The sequence below is a fragment of the Lissotriton vulgaris genome, chromosome 9 (genome assembly GCF_964263255.1).
Source record: "Lissotriton vulgaris chromosome 9, aLisVul1.2, whole genome shotgun sequence".
In the NCBI taxonomy this organism is placed as follows: domain Eukaryota; kingdom Metazoa; phylum Chordata; class Amphibia; order Caudata; family Salamandridae; genus Lissotriton; species Lissotriton vulgaris.
In genome coordinates, this window is record NC_141697.1 from 730,340,138 (window position 1) to 730,358,674 (window position 18,537).

Sequence of the window (18,537 nt, forward strand, 5' to 3'; positions counted from 1 at the left end):
GTACCAAAAGTGTGCGTATTGTGCTTGCGCACATAAGTAGTAGAGCAAAAAGTCTGGTACTTTCAAACCGCCTTGCGAATAAGGTAATGTAAGTGCCCCCATTTCAATCCGGGTCTGTTTACCCGCCCATACCAATTTCAGGACCATGGCATTAATCCTACGAAACACTTCCATTGGGGGCTTGATTGGAATATTATTAAAAAGGTACAGCAATTTAGGTAGTATTACCATTTTCACAATGGCCAAACGATCAGCCAACGACAGTGGCAAACAAATCCATCTCTTAATTTTATCTTCCAATGCACAAATCACTCTACCATAACTGGTGCGGATGACTATTTCCGGGTCACGATGATACCAAACTCCTAAATATTTCACCGGTTCCGATTGCCATTCCAGTGGATAATCTATAGGGTGTGGAAGTGTAGAATCTGTTAGTAGTCTATATTTAGGGACTTGGACCAATTTATCTTAAGTAAAGAGTGCTGTCCAAATTTAATATACTCCCTCAGTAGAGGATTTAAGTTTTGCGCTGGATCACGGACGTAAAACATCATGTCGTCTGCATATAATGATATATGTAATGGCCTCTGTGGGAATTGCAGCGCTGAATAGTGGTGTCTTTGTCTTATTTTACAAGCTAGTGGCTCAAGTATTATTGCAAATAGGAGAGGGGACAGTGGACATCCTTGTCATGTCCCTCTAGCAATGTGCAGTGGCTCAGATATGTATTTATTCATTTTTACCCGTGCTGTTGGAGCAGTATAAAGCGTTTGCATCCATTGCAAAAACATAGGGGGGAATCCCATGCGGCATAGCACCGTAAGTAGGTATGACTATTCTATGGAATCAAATGCTTTAGCCGCATCAAATAATATCGCAGCGGCTTTAGTATTAGGGATTAAATAATGTGACAATCCAAAAAGAGTTCTAGTATTGTCTGCTCTAGATCTTGATGGGATGAACCCTGATTGGTCCGGTAATACTAGGTTGGACATCAGCGGTTGTAAACGTATAGCCAACAGTTTAGCTAGTATTTTTGTATCTACATTTATTAGGGATAGGGGTCTATAGGAATCGCAATATTCTGAATCTTTGTGTGGTTTTAAAAGGGCAATTATCATGGCTTCCCTAAGCGTTGGTGGCAGCAGTTGTTTTTAATGGACATCTCTGTACATCTCTACCATGTATGGTGCTATCTGATCTACAAACGTCGTATACAATTCGCACGTGACGCCGTCTGGGCCCAGCGCTTTACCATTTGGCAATGATTTAGTGACTTTGGTGACTTCCTCAACAGTTACAGGTAATGAAAGGTATTTTCTCTGCGCATCCGATAACCACGCAAGCGATATATCAGCTAGATATTCCATGATTTCTTCTGGGGTGGCAGTCGGCTGCACAGTATATAAGTCACCATACGTGTTCTTAAATTCTCTCAATATACCCTGCATGTTATGTTGTTAGACCCCTCTGGCATCCCTGATCACCCTGATTGATTGTGGCGCATGCCCCATACATATTTTTGCTGCCAGGTTACGCCCAGGTCTGCCTGCTTCCCCATAGGAGCGATCCACCTGCCGTTTTGCCACGTATTTTAATTCATCGTCCGCATATGTTTGGTACTGCGTTAGGACCGTTCTATTTTCCCCTAATATTTTTGTGTCCAGCGTATGTTCATAGTCCTGTTCTAGTGCGCGCATTCTATCTTCTCGTATGGCGAGTTGTCTTAGTATATCTTTGAGAATGCCAGTGTTAGTGCTTATGCAGACTTATCTAATTTTGGCTTTGAAAGCCTCCCATAGCAGGCCCGGATCTTTAGTGGTGGGGGCATTTAATTCAAAATATTCAGTGATAGCTTGGCTAATGGCGTCAGTGTATAGGGTGTCCAATAGCGCCTTTGCATTAAACCTCCAACAATAAGGTGGCGGCACATATTGTGGTATAGTGAGTGTAAGCATCACCGGATTTTTTATTTTTATTTTTTCCTTTTTTTTTTGTCCTCATCTCACCTTTGGTACTTGCAAAAGAAAAACACCAACAACCCTTTCTTCTCTCTTGTGCACCCAGGGTCGGGGTCCTTGCTGCACCTGAAGCCGACCTGGCTACCCCTTTATCCCGGGGTCCGGTGTAATCATTGGACAGTCTCGGAATCGGATACCAACCTCAACTCGAGTGCCCATTCCCAAAGTGGGAGCCAAACTGTGGTATTTCTATTATATATAGCCCCCAACTCAAGCCGTGCAGTTTTTAGAACAGACTGTAGCCATCTATCATATAGTGGGGGGGCTTGATCTTTCCATAACATGCAAATTTCTCTGCGAGCGATAATAATTAGAGTAAAAAATAAGGCAATCTGTTCCTCACTGAGCTCGTTAGTAGATTCCGAGTCCAACCCGAATATTATCCTCACCCCATTCAGACCAATATTTACTTTTAAAACACTATCCAGTGTCTCTCCTACTTTTGTCCAAAAGGGACCAATCACAGGGCAATCATAGAACATGTGAATATCGTCCGCCTCTGCCAAATCACACCTTGGACACAAAGGGGAGGGACAAACAAACTTTGCTATTTTTTTTTACGTGAAATACAACCTATTTAATACAAAATAGTGGTTGTTTTTCAATGAGGCCGACTTAACATACCTATAAAAGAGTTTAAGAGATCTTTCATAGAGCTCGGCGGCAGAAGCCTCAAAAACAGATGCATCGAAACCTGGTTTAGGGGCGTGGCTGTGGACTCTTCCGAATTCAGCAATTCTTTATACCAAAGGGCTACCTCTTTCTTCCTAACACCAACAGAATGGAGTGCTACCTCAATTTCCCATTTTCCCCCCATATTGTCTTTCTCTGTAACAAACCAGGAGCGAAGTTGGATGTATTTAAAACGGGAAAAAGAATCCCCTATCTTAGCCCGCAAAAAAAATAAAAAAAGCATCACCGGATTATGATCGGATAATGTATGAGGGAGGTGCTCAACGGACTCTGACCATAGTGCTATGTCATCAGTACCCAGACAATAATCTACACGTGACCAGCTATTATGTGCTGCTGACGCGTGTGTGGCCTCCATGCGCTCTGGATGTCGGGTAATCCAAATATCAGTAAGTTGTATGTCCGCCATAATATCTTTTAATTTACCTAGGGTCCATTTATGTGGTTCGATTGATGAAACTGACCTGTCCAGGCCGTCGTTCAGTGCTATATTGAAATCCCTGCCCCAAATTAGTGGGATGTCCTACAAATCTTTAAGTTTGCACCATAGTTTGTGATCGAAATCAGGGTCATCTATATTTGGGCCGTAGGTATTGAGCAATGCTAGGTTCTGCCCCCTGAGTACACCTGTTATCCGGACATAACGCCCCTCTGCATCTGTGATGTCATTGTTTATATTGAATTGTAGCCCTTTCCTCATCAAAATGAGGACCCCCTGGAGTATGAGGACTATGCAGAGCAATGGATTAATTCTGCCCATCTACGCCCAATAGTATGCGTTATATGCGGGGCAATGTGCATTTCCTGTAGGAGTGCAACGTCTACCCTCATCCTATCGAAATATGCAAAAATGTGTCTGATCTTTTTTGGATTTTTCAGTCCCCTAATAATCCAGGTTAAGAAGTTGATATGTTTAAGTTGTAACTTGTCAGTGATCAACATTAGTATACATTAACTATCATAGTACAATGTGGTAATTTCAATCTGCACGGCTTGTGTAATTTCCTGAAACAGCGTAAAAAAACAGTACAGATAGCGATATTAAATTGGAATTCTGCGATGTTTCTCAAGTACAATGGTCTATAACATAAAACCCAACATCTCCGCCCCCCCCACCCCCTCCCACTTCAGCATCCCAATTATGCCAAAGACATATCCCTACAAAATCCAACAATAGAACCAACTTTCGGACGGAGTGCACCCGCTTGGGGGTCCGCCCGGTACACACATTCACATCCAACATAGTGGATGTGGCCAGGTAATCATTAATTATGCGGACTAATCATGGTCCAGCTTCAATGACTGACAACAGGAGAAGCAAAATGTCATATTTTGCATACATAATACAGGCTATTACATTTGCTCATATATCCCCCTCATAGCGGAATTAGCAGTTAGTCACTTGCAATTGTAAGTTGAGGCCAAATAACCATATACAACTGCACCATACACATATAATATACAAATTATGGTGTCCTGTAGGATAAACACTCGTCTACGCTATTAACTGTACCCAACACAGCTTGTAAGGAGAGAACAGACCGTGTCTGATAGTACAGTTCGGTGCAGTGTAAGAAGTCTGATGCAAAGCGTCTCTAATCACGTGTAGTAGTCATTAACACTTACAACTTTTAGTTATAGGCGCTAAACCTGAGCCATTACGTTCAATGCAGCTCGATATAGCATACTCTGGATAGCAGCAAGTGACAGCACTGGCCGCTTGGAATTAAACTCCGACTGACAACAATTTATTCGGCCTGCCCTGGTATTTGAGAGTAGCAGTAAGGCACTTGCGACACAATATGTTACCCATCCACCTTACCATATTCTGAGTACTTGGTCTTGAAGTCTCATACCCCTACAGCGGATGTTCAGTCCGAGTCTTGGTGTTGGTCATCGTGTTTCTGTTCTCTGCGTCTGTGGTTTAGCTTCTTTAAGAAATCTTGCACTGCATTAGGCTTCTGTAGTATTATGGTGCGTCCTTCCTTTGACACTTTCAGACGGGCCGGGTAGAGTATAGCGTATTCTATTCCCATTTCACGTAGCTTCTTCTTGAGTGGGTTGTATTCTTTGCACGCAAGTTGAACCGTTACTGTGAAGTCTGGGTAGAATTCCAGTGCATTGCCTTGATAATTTATGTCACCTTTTTTCACGAGCCAATCTAAGGATGGTGTCGCGATTTCTGTAATTGAGAACACGGGCGACGATAGGCCTGGGCATCACGCCAGGCTTTGGCCTCGGAGCTAGAGATCTATGCGCGGTTCAACTATGAGGACTGTCGAGAAGTGCTCCGCGCCAAATACGTTACGAATCATGTCCTCCACGTAGTGTTTTCATTTTTCCCGTGTTGGTAGATTCTGGTACGCCCGTAATTCGGATGTTATTGCGAACGGATCTTGCTTCCAAGTCCTCCGCTTTATTCTTGATAACGTCCCAGAACCTCTTAATTTCTGAGCACTTTTGGGCCGTGGTATGAGATTCATCTTAAACCGCTGCAATCCTGGTTTCTGCCTCGACGACGCGTTCACCATGCTTGTCCAGCTTGGCCGATTTACAAAAAGGGGGGTGGTGATGAACAGAGTGTCTGAGTTAAACAGACCACTCTTACCCAGTCTAAAGATCAGGGCTTGATCCATCACCGTTATTTATCTCACTGCCCCATCCCAGCTCAGAACCTGGCTATATGCAAATCAGTCTGTCCCTGGCCCAGTGCATCATGGGAACAGGGCAGACTAAACTACCAAGCCAATTCTTCACCAGAAAGGAGACAAGCTACCGGGGACCGGTTTCTGGCATTTCAGCCTTCTTCGGCCCGGCTTGCTTGAATCCTGATGGAGCAGTGAGAAAGGGACTCATGTCTGAGTATACCCTGCCACACCTATAGTGGCCAAAAACGATTTACAAAAAGGGGGGTGGTGATGAACAGAGTGTCTGAGTTAAACAGACCACTCTTACCCAGTCCAAAGATCGGGGCTTGATCCATCACCGTTATTTATCTCACTGCCCCATCCCAGCTCAGAACCTGGCTATATGCAAATCAGTCTGTCCCTGGCCCAGTGCATCATGGGAACAGGGCAGACTAAACTACCAAGCCAATTCTTCACCAGAAAGGAGACAAGCTACCGGGGACCGGTTTCTGGCATTTCAGCCTTCTTCGGCCCGGCTTGCTTGAATCCTGATGGAGCAGTGAGAAAGGGACTCATGTCTGAGTATACCCTGCCACACCTATAGTGGCCAAAAACGATTTACAAAAAGGGGGGTGGTGATGAACAGAGTGTCTGAGTTAAACAGACCATTCTTACCCAGTCCAAAGATCAGGGCTTGATCAATCACCGTTATTTATCTCACTGCCCCATCCCAGCTCAGAACCTGGCTATATGCAAATCAGTCTGTCCCTGGCCCAGTGCATCATGGGAACAGGGCAGACTAAACTACCAAGCCAATTCTTCACCAGAAAGGAGACAAGCTACCGGGGACCGGTTTCTGGCATTTCAGCCTTCTTCGGCCCGGCTTGCTTGAATCCTGATGGAGCAGTGAGAAAGGGACTCATGTCTGAGTATACCCTGCCACACCTATAGTGGCCAAAAACGATTTACAAAAAGGGGGGTGGTGATGAACAGAGTGTCTGAGTTAAACAGACCACTCTTACCCAGTCCAAAGATCAGGGCTTGATCCATCACCGTTATTTATCTCACTGCCCCATCCCAGCTCAGAACCTGGCTATATGCAAATCAGTCTGTCCCTGGCCCAGTGCATCATGGGAACAGGGCAGACTAAACTACCAAGCCAATTCTTCACCAGAAAGGAGACAAGCTACCGGGGACCGGTTTCTGGCATTTCAGCCTTCTTCGGCCCGGCTTGCTTGAATCCTGATGTCCAGCTTGGCCGCCATTTTGTCAACTCGTTGTGTGATGGTGTCTGTCTTCCCATTGATATCTTGCAAGCTCTGCTGTATAGCCTTTAAGACGTGCTCCATTCCAGTGGTTGCCATTGTTTCATTGTCTAGTTCTGTGTCCGAATTTGCCGTCGCGCCTCTGGCGTTCTTTCTAGCTTCAAACTGCAGCTTGGATGGTTGTTTTTCCGGTTTTTCCATTGTTATGCAGGGTTACACCACCAGCCCAGCAAGAGAGCAGCGAGTAGCCCCTCAAAGTGGACGAGCCTCTTTTTTTTTTACCTCGTATTGTTTTAGAAAGTACGTAAGCATGTTCTGGCTGCCTTAAGTACCACAATCGCTGCACACCGAAATTAATTAACCAAAACTTGTTGTCTGCTGGGGAAGCTGGCAGTATCGCAGTATTGAGGCACAATGTCCACACCTTTGCTACATGCAACTCATCAGGCACATTCCCAGCATGTAGCAGGGTTTTTGAAATGTGGCGCGCATCCCCTCTGCCGCAACTGGGTGTTTTTTCGCGCTGCGCCGTCGTGTACTTCTATCCCCTGCAATCTCCTTATGGACAGTGACGTGAATAAGTGCGTGATCTTGGCTCGAGGTTCCTCTAATGCAGCAGCTGTTCTTGCCTGGCAGTTAAAACAGGAGATGTCCGCAAAGCGAGTGTTCAATGCAATGTTCGCACCCTTGCTACGCGCACCACATCAGTCACCTTCCCTGAGTGTAGCAGAGCCATTAAATGTGGCGCGCATCACCACTGCCGCAAACGGATGTTTTGTGCTCCTCACCCGCGTGTACCTCTATCCCCTACAATCTTCTTGCGGGCAGTGAAGACTTTACTTAAACATGTGCGTGAATTTGGCTTGCGGTTCCTCTAACGCAGTATCTGTTCTAGCCTCGCAATTAAATCAGATGTCAGCAAAGCAAGTAGTCCGTTGTATGAAAACATGCAATTTACAGTCTCAGGACAGAGTGCAGATCGTGGTGGGTGCTGTCACTGGCGCGGACCGCCATTCTGTGCATATTAATTGCCGCCTGCATCGCATGTGTATTTACCGTACTCTGTGAACCTCCAGGGTTTCGTGGCTGTAGGAGACAAGTAGATGTTCACGTAACTTGCAACAAGCACCGTGGGCACCATTTCACTCCGAGTCTCACCTCGCTGCCTCTTTGTTCGTTTGCTCCGATATCGATGTGTGTCAGGACACCGCCATCTTGCGCAGAGGAGAGATCATCACATGCCCGATTACTTCCACAGATTTAGTGGTCTCAGCGGCGTTAAAACAACTTAGCGTACTCAGTGTCGGGACATTCCGACGTCCTTATCTGCCATCAGTGGTTAATTTTGAGTCCGCCAAATGGTGTTTGACGACGTTATATGGACCTGGCCGGCGGAGCTGTCTTAGCAGTTAGCCATTCCGCAGTGCGCCCTCTAGCGCCCCCCCAAGCTGCTGCTTATTTAACTTAAATACCTACATTGTGTTTACTATAGCCCCATATGGTTACAAAAGATGAAGGATGACTCAGATACACGATTCCTGAGACGTCGACAAGCCCCAGGCACCTTCTATCACACGATATGGGAGTGTCCTGATATACAACAGTACTAGCAGAACATTTACACCACACTCTCCCAGTTTGCAGGCAGGGCAATAACACCTGAACTGAAGCTGATCTTTCCTGGGCTGATGGATGAACAGGGGGGGGGAGCTGGTATGTGAGATCCTTAGTTGTCCTGGGATTCCTCATTGGCAAAAGGGACATAGGGCCAGATGTAGATAAATTCAATTTTGCAAGTCCTTAATAGCGATTTCTACCGGATCGCTATTAAGGACTCGCAAATTGAATGTAGGTAGGAATCACAGAAATATTTGTGATTCCTTAATATTCCGTGATTGCAAATCACAAATTGAGATTCGCAATCAAGGAATACCATCCCATTCATTCCTATGGGCCTAGAGGCCCATAGGAATGATTAGGCTTTGCCCGCAATTTGCGAATAACCAAGAAGCACTCGCAAATTCCGGGTGCAATTTCAAGGGTTCTAAAAGGACACCCTGTTGCACCCCTGAAATGTGCATGTGTGCACATGTGGCACACATACATGCGCTAAAAGTATGAATGTGTGCCACATGGCACTTTAAAAAAAGCAAAAAAGTGCTTTTTTAAAGAAAATCGCTAATTACCACCAACTTGAAGTTGGTGGTAATTAGTGATTCCTTGAGGCTAAAGTGCACTTTCTTTTGTGCTACTTACATTGCATTTAAGGATTCACAATTTGAGATTCCTTAAATGCAATCGCAAAATAAGGAATCGCAATTTTTGTGATTCCGTATTTTGCTAGTAGGTTTAATCTTACCTACATTGCTCAAAGCCAAATTGCGATCGCAAAGGCTGGAATTCTGCGAATTTCGGCGTTTGCGGTCGCTATTTGGCTTCCTACATCTGGCCCATAGAGAGATACTGGCGCTCCCCGCAGTTGACACCTATTGATGAATTGACACACACAATGTATTACTGTGACTTGGTAGAAAACCGAATATACAAATCGTGTGGATGCCTGGAGAAACTTGAGAAAATGTGAGGAAAATGGATGGCTCACAAGGGGGATTTCCCTCTTGATGGATAATACACTTTCTTTTGCTTAGGGCACCGGCTACTCACCGGAAGCGGTGAACTTGATGTATGTACAGCATAGTTTATGTATGGTTTTTGGTTTTGTAGTGTACACTTTCAAAAACCTGTAAAAAGGGTCATAGAAAAATAAATAAACACAGTTAAAATTCCAGACCTATAACTCAGGGAAGATCACCAATTATGGTGAGATACAAAACGTTAACCCCCATACCACTGCTCCTGGTCCGAAATAGAGTGTCACATGCATATCACATAATACCATCAACGATATTACTGGTAACACTTGTTGCATTGCAAATGACATAATTGATGGCACCAATAAAATAGCAAATTATTGCCATTTTGCACATCTGTTTGACAACTGCAGAATTACGTCCTTGTTTTATATGTATCCATTACCAAGGACTGCGTGTGTCAGAAGTGTATAGCAGTTTTCCTCTTCAAGGCTATGAGGATATGTATTTTTAGTATCTCCAGTATATCTGCAGGAGTTTTTATTCTTTTTGTATACAATTGACATCTAAAAATACATCAAGAGTGGCATCAGTGGGGTCAGCACATATAACATCACTATTTACTGCTCCAGTGACATCACTGAACCCTCAAATTACTTTATTTCACATTTACTGGTAGTTGAAATATAGCTTTGTTTCCATATGGATCAATTATCTGGACAGATGTATGTTGTAAGTGATACTGAAGCTTTTTAACTACAATTACAATAAGTTTCTCTCTGGATATTGGTTGATAGTGAGAATAACTGCAGTGGTTACTTGGTGTAGTGATACATTGCCTGTCATTTAATTTTAAGTCAACTCCAGATAAAAATTTCGGGGCATATTAGCAAGGGCTGGCGATATAATTATCGCCGCTTTAGCGTCCCTTTTCGGGCGATAAGCGGCAATAATTATATTGTAATATCATCAAGGACACGCTAGCTTGTGTTTCTTTGATGTAGAGCCCGTTTTTTCACAGCCTCGCCTCGCATCGCTAATGAGATGCAAAGAAGGCGTGGTTGTGAAAACAACACTTGAATGTATCGCGAAAGCAGCTTGGCGATATTAACAAGGAGGTGCAGTGATGAAAAAAATCGCGCTACCTCGGCCTTAACGCTGGAATTTAACGTCTGTTAAATTCCAGACTAAGGCATGCTAATAATGGTAGGTGGATTATGCTGATACGATTACAGGGTCGTATCAGCAATGTTATCGCTGTTTTCCATGGAACATCGCTGGAAAACCAGCAATGATCCATGGTACACACCGCTATCTCTGAAATATTATCGCATAGCGCTAAGTATTGTTAATATAGTGTTATCATTACGAGTTGTGGTATTAAGTCTTAAATAAATACCCTGCTGTGATTGTTACGCTGTATGCTGTACCAGGATATCACCTTTGTGTCAGCCATATTCTAAGCTATTTTAGCCACACTATTAGGGCGGCCCGTGCACGTAAGAACGGTGGGGCCGGGTTGTGGGGGGGATTCCACAGACGACCACAAGGGAAAATTAAATAGATAATTTTCTCTTGTCGTCGTCTGGTTACGGTAATAGTCCATTACCATAAATATAGCTCGCTATGACGTCAATTAAAGGTTACCAAGGGTACAAGCTGGTACCTCTGGATTGTCCTTTTGTACCAAGGGCTTTGCCATTGTGTACCTGATCGGAAGGTCACGAAGGCAGTGCAGAAACATAAAGGAAACCAGGATGATCATGTAAGCCCTATCTTTGCTCTCTGTGGTGTCTACTAGTCACCTATCCCCTGCTGAGAGTGTGCCAAACTGCGTATTTTTTTCATGAACTTTTTCGAAATTCCACAAAATATTCGCAACATTACGCTTTCAGAGCACAATGTGGGTTGCCAGTCCCATGTTTAACAGTTTTTCTGTATGCACACACCTTGCTAAAGGTGTCATCTAAGATACCTGCAGGAGACACGTCTGAGCAGAAAATGTCTCCCAGCGAGACATTTTTATTGCAAGCCAGTGCTCCACTAGAATCTCAAGAGACATTTTAAGCGTGTAGCGCACTCACTTTAAAAAAGTGAAATAGCCTAATGATACATATCAAGAAGTGCAACTAACTTTGCCTGACAGCAGCAAATAAGAGAATTTTGAGGGCCTAAGCGTGCACCAAAGGAGTCAACTTTGTGAGGTAATCGCAGGTCAATCCTCTATCCTTGGAATTTTGGTGACTGACCTGTGCTTTGTCCACACAATCACCAGTGCTGGTTTCTGGCACGGAGTACAAGCATTTCGGCCCTCACCAAGTGTAGCCTGGTTTTTCCAAACCTGTTGATGAAAGGAGCTACTGGCTGGATATGGGAGCACATGGAATGTGGGATAAAGCAAGCACAGTAATCCTATATTTTTTTCATGGCAAACACCTTCCATGTTATACCTGGTAGACTTTGCTCTTGTTAAAAAGAGAAATTACTGATGTTCCAGCAATGGGCCCACCCTCTTACCATTGCTATCCGGTGGACCTTTTTTGCCGACTGAGAGATAGTGACTTAGCATTGCATCATTTTTTTAGATAACAGTGCAACCCATTTGGTTGCACAATAAGGACCAGAAATCAGTGACTATAGCTAAGTAGGCTTATTACAAGTTAGTAGTCAACAATACCAAGCTTTAAAGATACAGAATAACAACTAGCTAACCCAACCTCCTCAGAGAAGTTAAGGTGTACCAAAATAAGGCAGACAAAAATTTCAGTCACAGAAATACAAAAGATTAATAACAGAATTTGATGCTCAGAGACCAGTTTCTGATTCTTCCCTCTATATAAGGGTGAAGCCTAAAATTAATCTAAATTGAGTCCAAACTACAGAGGGTGGTTTAGAACCTAAAAGGATCTAAAAAATCAGGAAAATGCGGGGAAAGTGCAGGAAGGTTTCCGCATTTCAGAAGCTCGGTCAAGAGTTTTCTTGGGATAGGGGACAACGTGTTAGCCCAAAGGGGAAAGTATAGAAGTCTAAACCTCTCAAAGTCCAAAGGAAAAGTGGTACATCCTCAGATAGTGTTAACACCAGTTCTTACGGGGGGAATCTCCAAAGCAACACCTCTCTATTTGCATCCATTGTCCATACTATTCTCATGTCGTGAGCTGCAACATTCACCAAGTATACCAGGCCAAACCTGGGAATGATATTGTCGTTGATTACCTGCAATTCCTTGCAACATTAATAAATATAAACTTTCAGTTGACGCTCTGGTTCTCCATGTTCCTTGTCAAGGTCTTCTTCTCGGGCGGATGTATGTCGTTACTAGCATGCTTTTACAACGCATGCCTTTACCACCCAACTTTTACAACGCAAGTCGTTACAACGACTTGCGTTGGGGGGCGCTGGATAGTGAATAGTTTAATTTACTATTCCAACTCCAGTCGCCAAGGATAGTAGGGGAGGTTTTGGAGAGTAAATTAAACCATTCCCTATCCTACAGTACCCCCCAGCGCAAGTCGTTGTAACGACTTGCGTTGTAAAAGTTACGTGGTAAAGGTAGTGCGTGGTAAAAGTTGCGTTGTAAACGCTGTTCCCCTTCTCGGGCTCTCTCTCTATCGCTAGTACCGTGTTAGATCTATTCTCAAACTAACAAACTATGTGAATGTACCTGCAAGGAAAAGACAAATAAGCAGAAAATAAAAAACATAATTTTGTGCAGTAAGAAATATTGGTCAAGACAGGTTTTTCTTGATAGTCAAGTTTATTAATTTTTTCAGAGAACAAAAACACATTGGTAGCAAATCGGACACATTATTTAGATACAGTACATTCGAAAGAAGAGGCATGATGGCGTCCGCGCATGCGGACATGTATGCTGGTCACTCGCCAATGCCAGGGCTCATAATGCTATCCTTGGGGAAAGCGCTGGAGAGACTATCGGATTTGAGCGGAGAAGAAGCGGGAGTTTAAGAAAGACGCCTGAAACGACACGGAGTGAGAACTGCTTAGAAGCTAGCTGAGAGCTCACCTGTGATTGACCGCTGGGGATGCTGATCGTGTCTGCGGCGGCCGTGGCGAAGTGTGCCGGTCTTTCCCGCAGCCGCTGGGTGGTTTTGTTGATTAGTCTCCAGTGCTGGGCTGCGGGCTGGTGCCGTTACGGACGTTCAGGAAGCTCAAGGGGGACAAGCCTTCGCCAGGTAATGCCTCCCAAAGGTGCACGTGGAAGACTTTGGCAGCAGGAGGATGCGGCTACTGAGGGGACTGTGGGAGTTGGAGAAAAGACCCCAGGTAACCCCGCTAAAACCGCAAAAGTGGACTTAAGTGCTAAAAGGGCAAAAGCGGATGATTTTTTTAAAAAAACTATTCCGGGATTGTTTTCAGCTGGAAAAGAGTTAATGGAGAAGGGTAAAAATGTGTCCCCCCTTATTAGTGGAGGGAGCAGATGGAAGAGGAGAGGTAGATGGGGGTGGACCTAGCAGCTAACGATGAATTAACGTTGGAGGAAAATAGAGCTCCCATATCTGAGTCTGCAGCGGCTCCCTCACTAAGCTTTTCCAACCCTGTGGGTTTACTGGACAGACAGATGAGCAAAGATTTACATGAGATTATGGAGATTGATATGGGTGTGACTACTGACCCTCCCACTAGTTCTAACTCAAACGCAGGGGATCCGGGCGCTGTGATCCATATGCATGAAAATGGTGATACCCATGGGGGTGCACAAGCTTTAACACAAGACGCTGAATCTGGAGACTTTTTTTCATTATTGGATCACTCCACCTCATCGTGTGAGGACATAGCTGCGATGTTCTCTACACAGGTGAATGAGGTTGGTGGCAGCGACAATAGCAGCGAAAATTTGGAAGACTCTGGCGAGTTTCTAGAAGGCAGTCCCCACACAGTACGTAAAAGGCTGGACCATAAAGCTATTAGTACTGAGCTTGGGGAAGACCACCTCGGCTTACAAATGGATATAGGACAACCGGCTAGAGATATTTCTTTGACTATCAATCAATAATGTCCCATCTGGAAGAACCTAGAGTTGAAAGTCAGAGGGTACAGAATCTCTGCCGTAAGTTACAGAATTCAGTGCGCAGAGTCGCTAAGACCTGTTCGGAGTTTACATCTAGATTCAGTGAAGCAGAAGCACACATTTCAAATCTGGAAGATGAGCTTGTGGCACAGAAAGCCTTGACTGAATCTCATCTCAGCTTGAAAGATCATACACAGTGGAAATTAGAGGACTTAGAGAATCGTGCAAGAAGATCAAACCTTAGAGTATTACAGATTCCTGAGGGGCAGGACTCCTGTACATTTTTTGTTGACCTGTTTACTGTTGCCTTTCGTGAACTTGAGCTGTCTTTCAAATAGCTCGGCCTGACAAAAAAGGGCAGGGAAGGATTTTGAGTTCTTTGTTAGATTTTTTGCCATTTTACCATAGAAAGTTGGTGGCAGCTACGCCAGCTTATTCAAATGTTTGAAGCTAAAGGGGCACAAACATTTTTATTGAATCCGGCTAAACTTAGTGATATTCCAGGATCGCACCCAATTTTTTCTTCTTCAAAAGAGTAATAAAAATCTATATAGGTCATTAGGATATAGTGTCTCAGCTGAGAGGTTTTGTTTCATATTTGTTTCACTATTGGGTAGCCTGGAAGTCTGGGTAAAAGGTATAGCTTATCCCGCTTCCTATGCAATGGTGTTTTTTCCCAAATAATATTTTTTTGTGGTGGTATGTTTATTTGTCCTCCACTTTTGTTTGAGAGGAGGTGCAAGCAATGGCATCAGATGACTGAACGCTTTTTCATCTCAAGGACCATGAGTCCTACAGCTTTGTTGATGTGGGGGAGGGGGGGAGGAGGGGGTTGGGCAGTGGGCGGGAGGGGGGATGGGAAGGTGGTAGGGTAAAACAGGGAAAAAATTCCACAGTATCAGACTGGGAAAAGTTGCTGGCAGCAGAAGACATGGTGCACTGTTTAAAATTCTAGTAAGGTGTGGTTTATATTATCCAGTTTTGTTAATTTCCTTATGGCTAGTAGAGGGCTGAAAGAAGATGACCTAGACTCATAAGGCACTTGTGGAATGAGAACAGCACGTGCTTGTAAATCACCATTTACACAACACACTCGAACCCCTCAAACGGCCAGCAGGTTGAAACATTTGCCCCATATTTTGCCGAAAAGTTTGGGGCATCCCCGGGCCTCGAAGAGGGGCTCCTCGTGAGTTCCACACCAATCCACTCCCCATCTCCATTTCCGCATGGTAGGTGGTGTGGCCTGGGACCAGAGCTCCGCTATATCGCAATTCTCCACCGGCACTGCCGTTCCCAGGAAGCGCTTATCGGCCCGGGATCCATCAAGGCCGTCAAACACCCCCAGGATCAGGCGTAGCGGGTCGTGGGGAACCTCCCACCCTATGGTTTGAGTAATCTCAAGTTCCACTCCCGCCCAGAACTGCTCAATGGCGGGACTTTGCCACACCATGTGCTAAAAATATGCTGGAGCGTGGTTGCAGTGCGTGTAGGATGGGGTGGGCCGCATGCGGGCGCTGTAAAAGTGCGCTGGGGTGAGGTATGCCATGTGGAGAAAATAAAGTTGGACTAGATGCACCTTGGAGGAGGTCACTGAGGTCTTGGGGGGCCATAAGGGCGTCCCTCCAATCCGCGTCCTCCAGGGCAGACAGCCATCACTCCCAGCGGGCTCTAAGCAGGTCTAGGGATGAGGGCCATTGTTCACTAAGGAGAGATAAATCTGTGATACCCCCCCTCTGCCCTGGTTCCCCATCATCACTTGGGCCTCCAGGGTGCTAAATTCCGGGAAGGAGGTGGGGGACGGAATGTGGGCTTGGAGAGCGTACCTCAATTGTAAGTACTTGTAAAATTGTGAGGAGTGTAGGAAGTGACGGTGTTGTAAATCTGCAAACGATCTGACATGGTCCCCTACCCAAACGTCTCCTGGTTTAATGTAGTAAATCAATGGTGCACATTCAATATATGTGTGCACATTCAACCATAAATGAATGAAAAATGTCAGTACATTAGATTAATGTTACACGTTGCATACAGATGAAATAACTTGAGTATGTGTATATAAATGTGACTAAGAACTATATTATAATTGCAAATATGAAACATTAGTCCACCTATTTTTCAAGTCTTTCTCATTTATAAAGTAAACATTTTAATAGTGTGAGGATGGTTTTACTCCATCACCTTAACGATAAATGTTGTTTAATACAGTTAAGGCACACAGTGTATATACTAGTCTCTAATCCTACAGTGAATGCACTTTCATAGTGATGTCAACTTCAACACATTACATTAATGTCGTTAGGACACACAGATTACATGTGCTAAGTGCATGTATATATGCATATTTGTGACGTGTAAGAATGGAGCCAAAATTACACTGCTCCAATGAAGAAATGTAGGAATTGGTTTAGAAACACAGATTCACACAAGTTATTTCTAATTTCATATGGAAATATATCAACTTGTTATTGTTGGTAATAATGGGACTGGCGTTATCCTGGTTTCCTCTTGTGGTATTACCAGGCCACAACACTGAATCGTTCATAAAAAAGGGCTTCATTGTTCTACTATGGTGAAACTATGTGCATCACTGTGCAATAGGGGGTATTTGTGAGGTGGGAATAGCATTGGTAGTGGAGCGGCTTTACAAAGGTTTTAGCAGGGGCTACTGTTGTACTTGGAATTTTAACAGTGGGCTGCAGGCTAGGGGGCTGCTTTAAAAGCAAACTGTGCTGCCATAACCGAACCATGTCCCCATAGTCCCAATCTATTTGGGGAGCCCTTCAGTGAGGGGGCAGGTGTTTGCATTTTTGCCAGGACCGATTTAAGTTTCCATTTGAACCCTTGGTTTGAGTTGCACGAGTGGTACATGTTCCGTACTTGGGCGCCACCTATATTGCTTATAGCAAGGAGCAATCCATTCTTGCATATTTCCTGACCTAGTTGTCTATGTGTGTTCATCCGATGCTTGCTTTATCAGGGGGATGGGCGGTGAAAGAAAAGATTCCTGTTTGTTGGTTTGAGAGAGTTTTATTGATTGCAGTTTCTTTCTACTTTTCAGCAGGGCACAAGTCCTAAAAAAAGAAGTAGGGGGACTAACCTAGTTAATCAGAATGCAAGTGGCATCACGGCGCGTGACAGCGTGGCGAGTGACATTATTGTGCGTGACATCACAAGAAGCAACACCACATATCACATAAGCCCTTATATATATATTTAACATGTCTATCATGAGTACATTGGAGCATATTTCGAGTATATAGGGAAACCCTCCTGATTTTGGCAGAAGATTTACACTTTTGTAAGTTACACATAAAACAGTGCTGCCTTTTGTCAGCATAAACCTCCTCTACCCATAGTGCTTTAAAAGAAAAAATAGTAGTACTTGAATTATTTCAACGCCTCCACAGGGGTAGTAAGCACTACTATGTGGAATACATTTATTTTGTGTAAATACAGGGAAAGACCAACACATCTGACATTCTTACAGTGAATGCATATCTTTTAAACAGGGATTGAACAAAGCGAAAAGCTGCCTCTCTTAAGGATGTGTGAAGTGCTATCAAGGGGTCAGCCTTTGTTTCCCCTCTGCTGCATTTGCATCTAGGTGTGAGGCTCCTGACCGCTCCCGACCAGGAGACTCCAACAAAAGGAGGCCTGATGACCCCTCAGATTCAGCCTTTGAAATAGGCCCAGCAGGAGTCTGAACTAAGAAAGCCCCCTCCGCCTGCACGTTGTTGTAGTTCGAAAGCAGACAACAACGTGCAGGGGCTGATGAATGTGTCCCGGTGTTTGCTAATTACACCAGGACGAATTGAGTATATTTTTCAGTGGGGCCCAACTTCTTGGCAGGGAAGACGGCGTCCACCCTGTGAAAAAAGTGGGTGGACTCCGTCCACCCACGTGTACCCCCAACTCGTGCCCTGCTTTTCAGTCAGTTACACAAATGTGCAGACCATAGATCAACAGTTGGGCCTATTTAGATGACGTCATTGCTTACTGTAGTAGGTTTTAAAGGCTCAACGCGAAAAAATGCTACGTCGAAGTGTTTGAAGACAGGTTTGTTGGATTTTACAAACTGTGTTTGATTTATTTGCTGCGCGCACTCTTGCTGTGCAGCAGCAATGCGTACTTTACATACAGGTGTTTCTTTGACAGCTCTTTCTCCTCATACTTGCCCTTTCCCTCACCCTTGTTCGGATTCGCCTCTCCTGCCAAGTTGACGTTTGTACTTCCACCACAGACTGTGCCTTATTCAGGTGCTGAACTACTCCATGTAGACAGTGCTGAGAGGAAGGTGAAGTTGGGGTA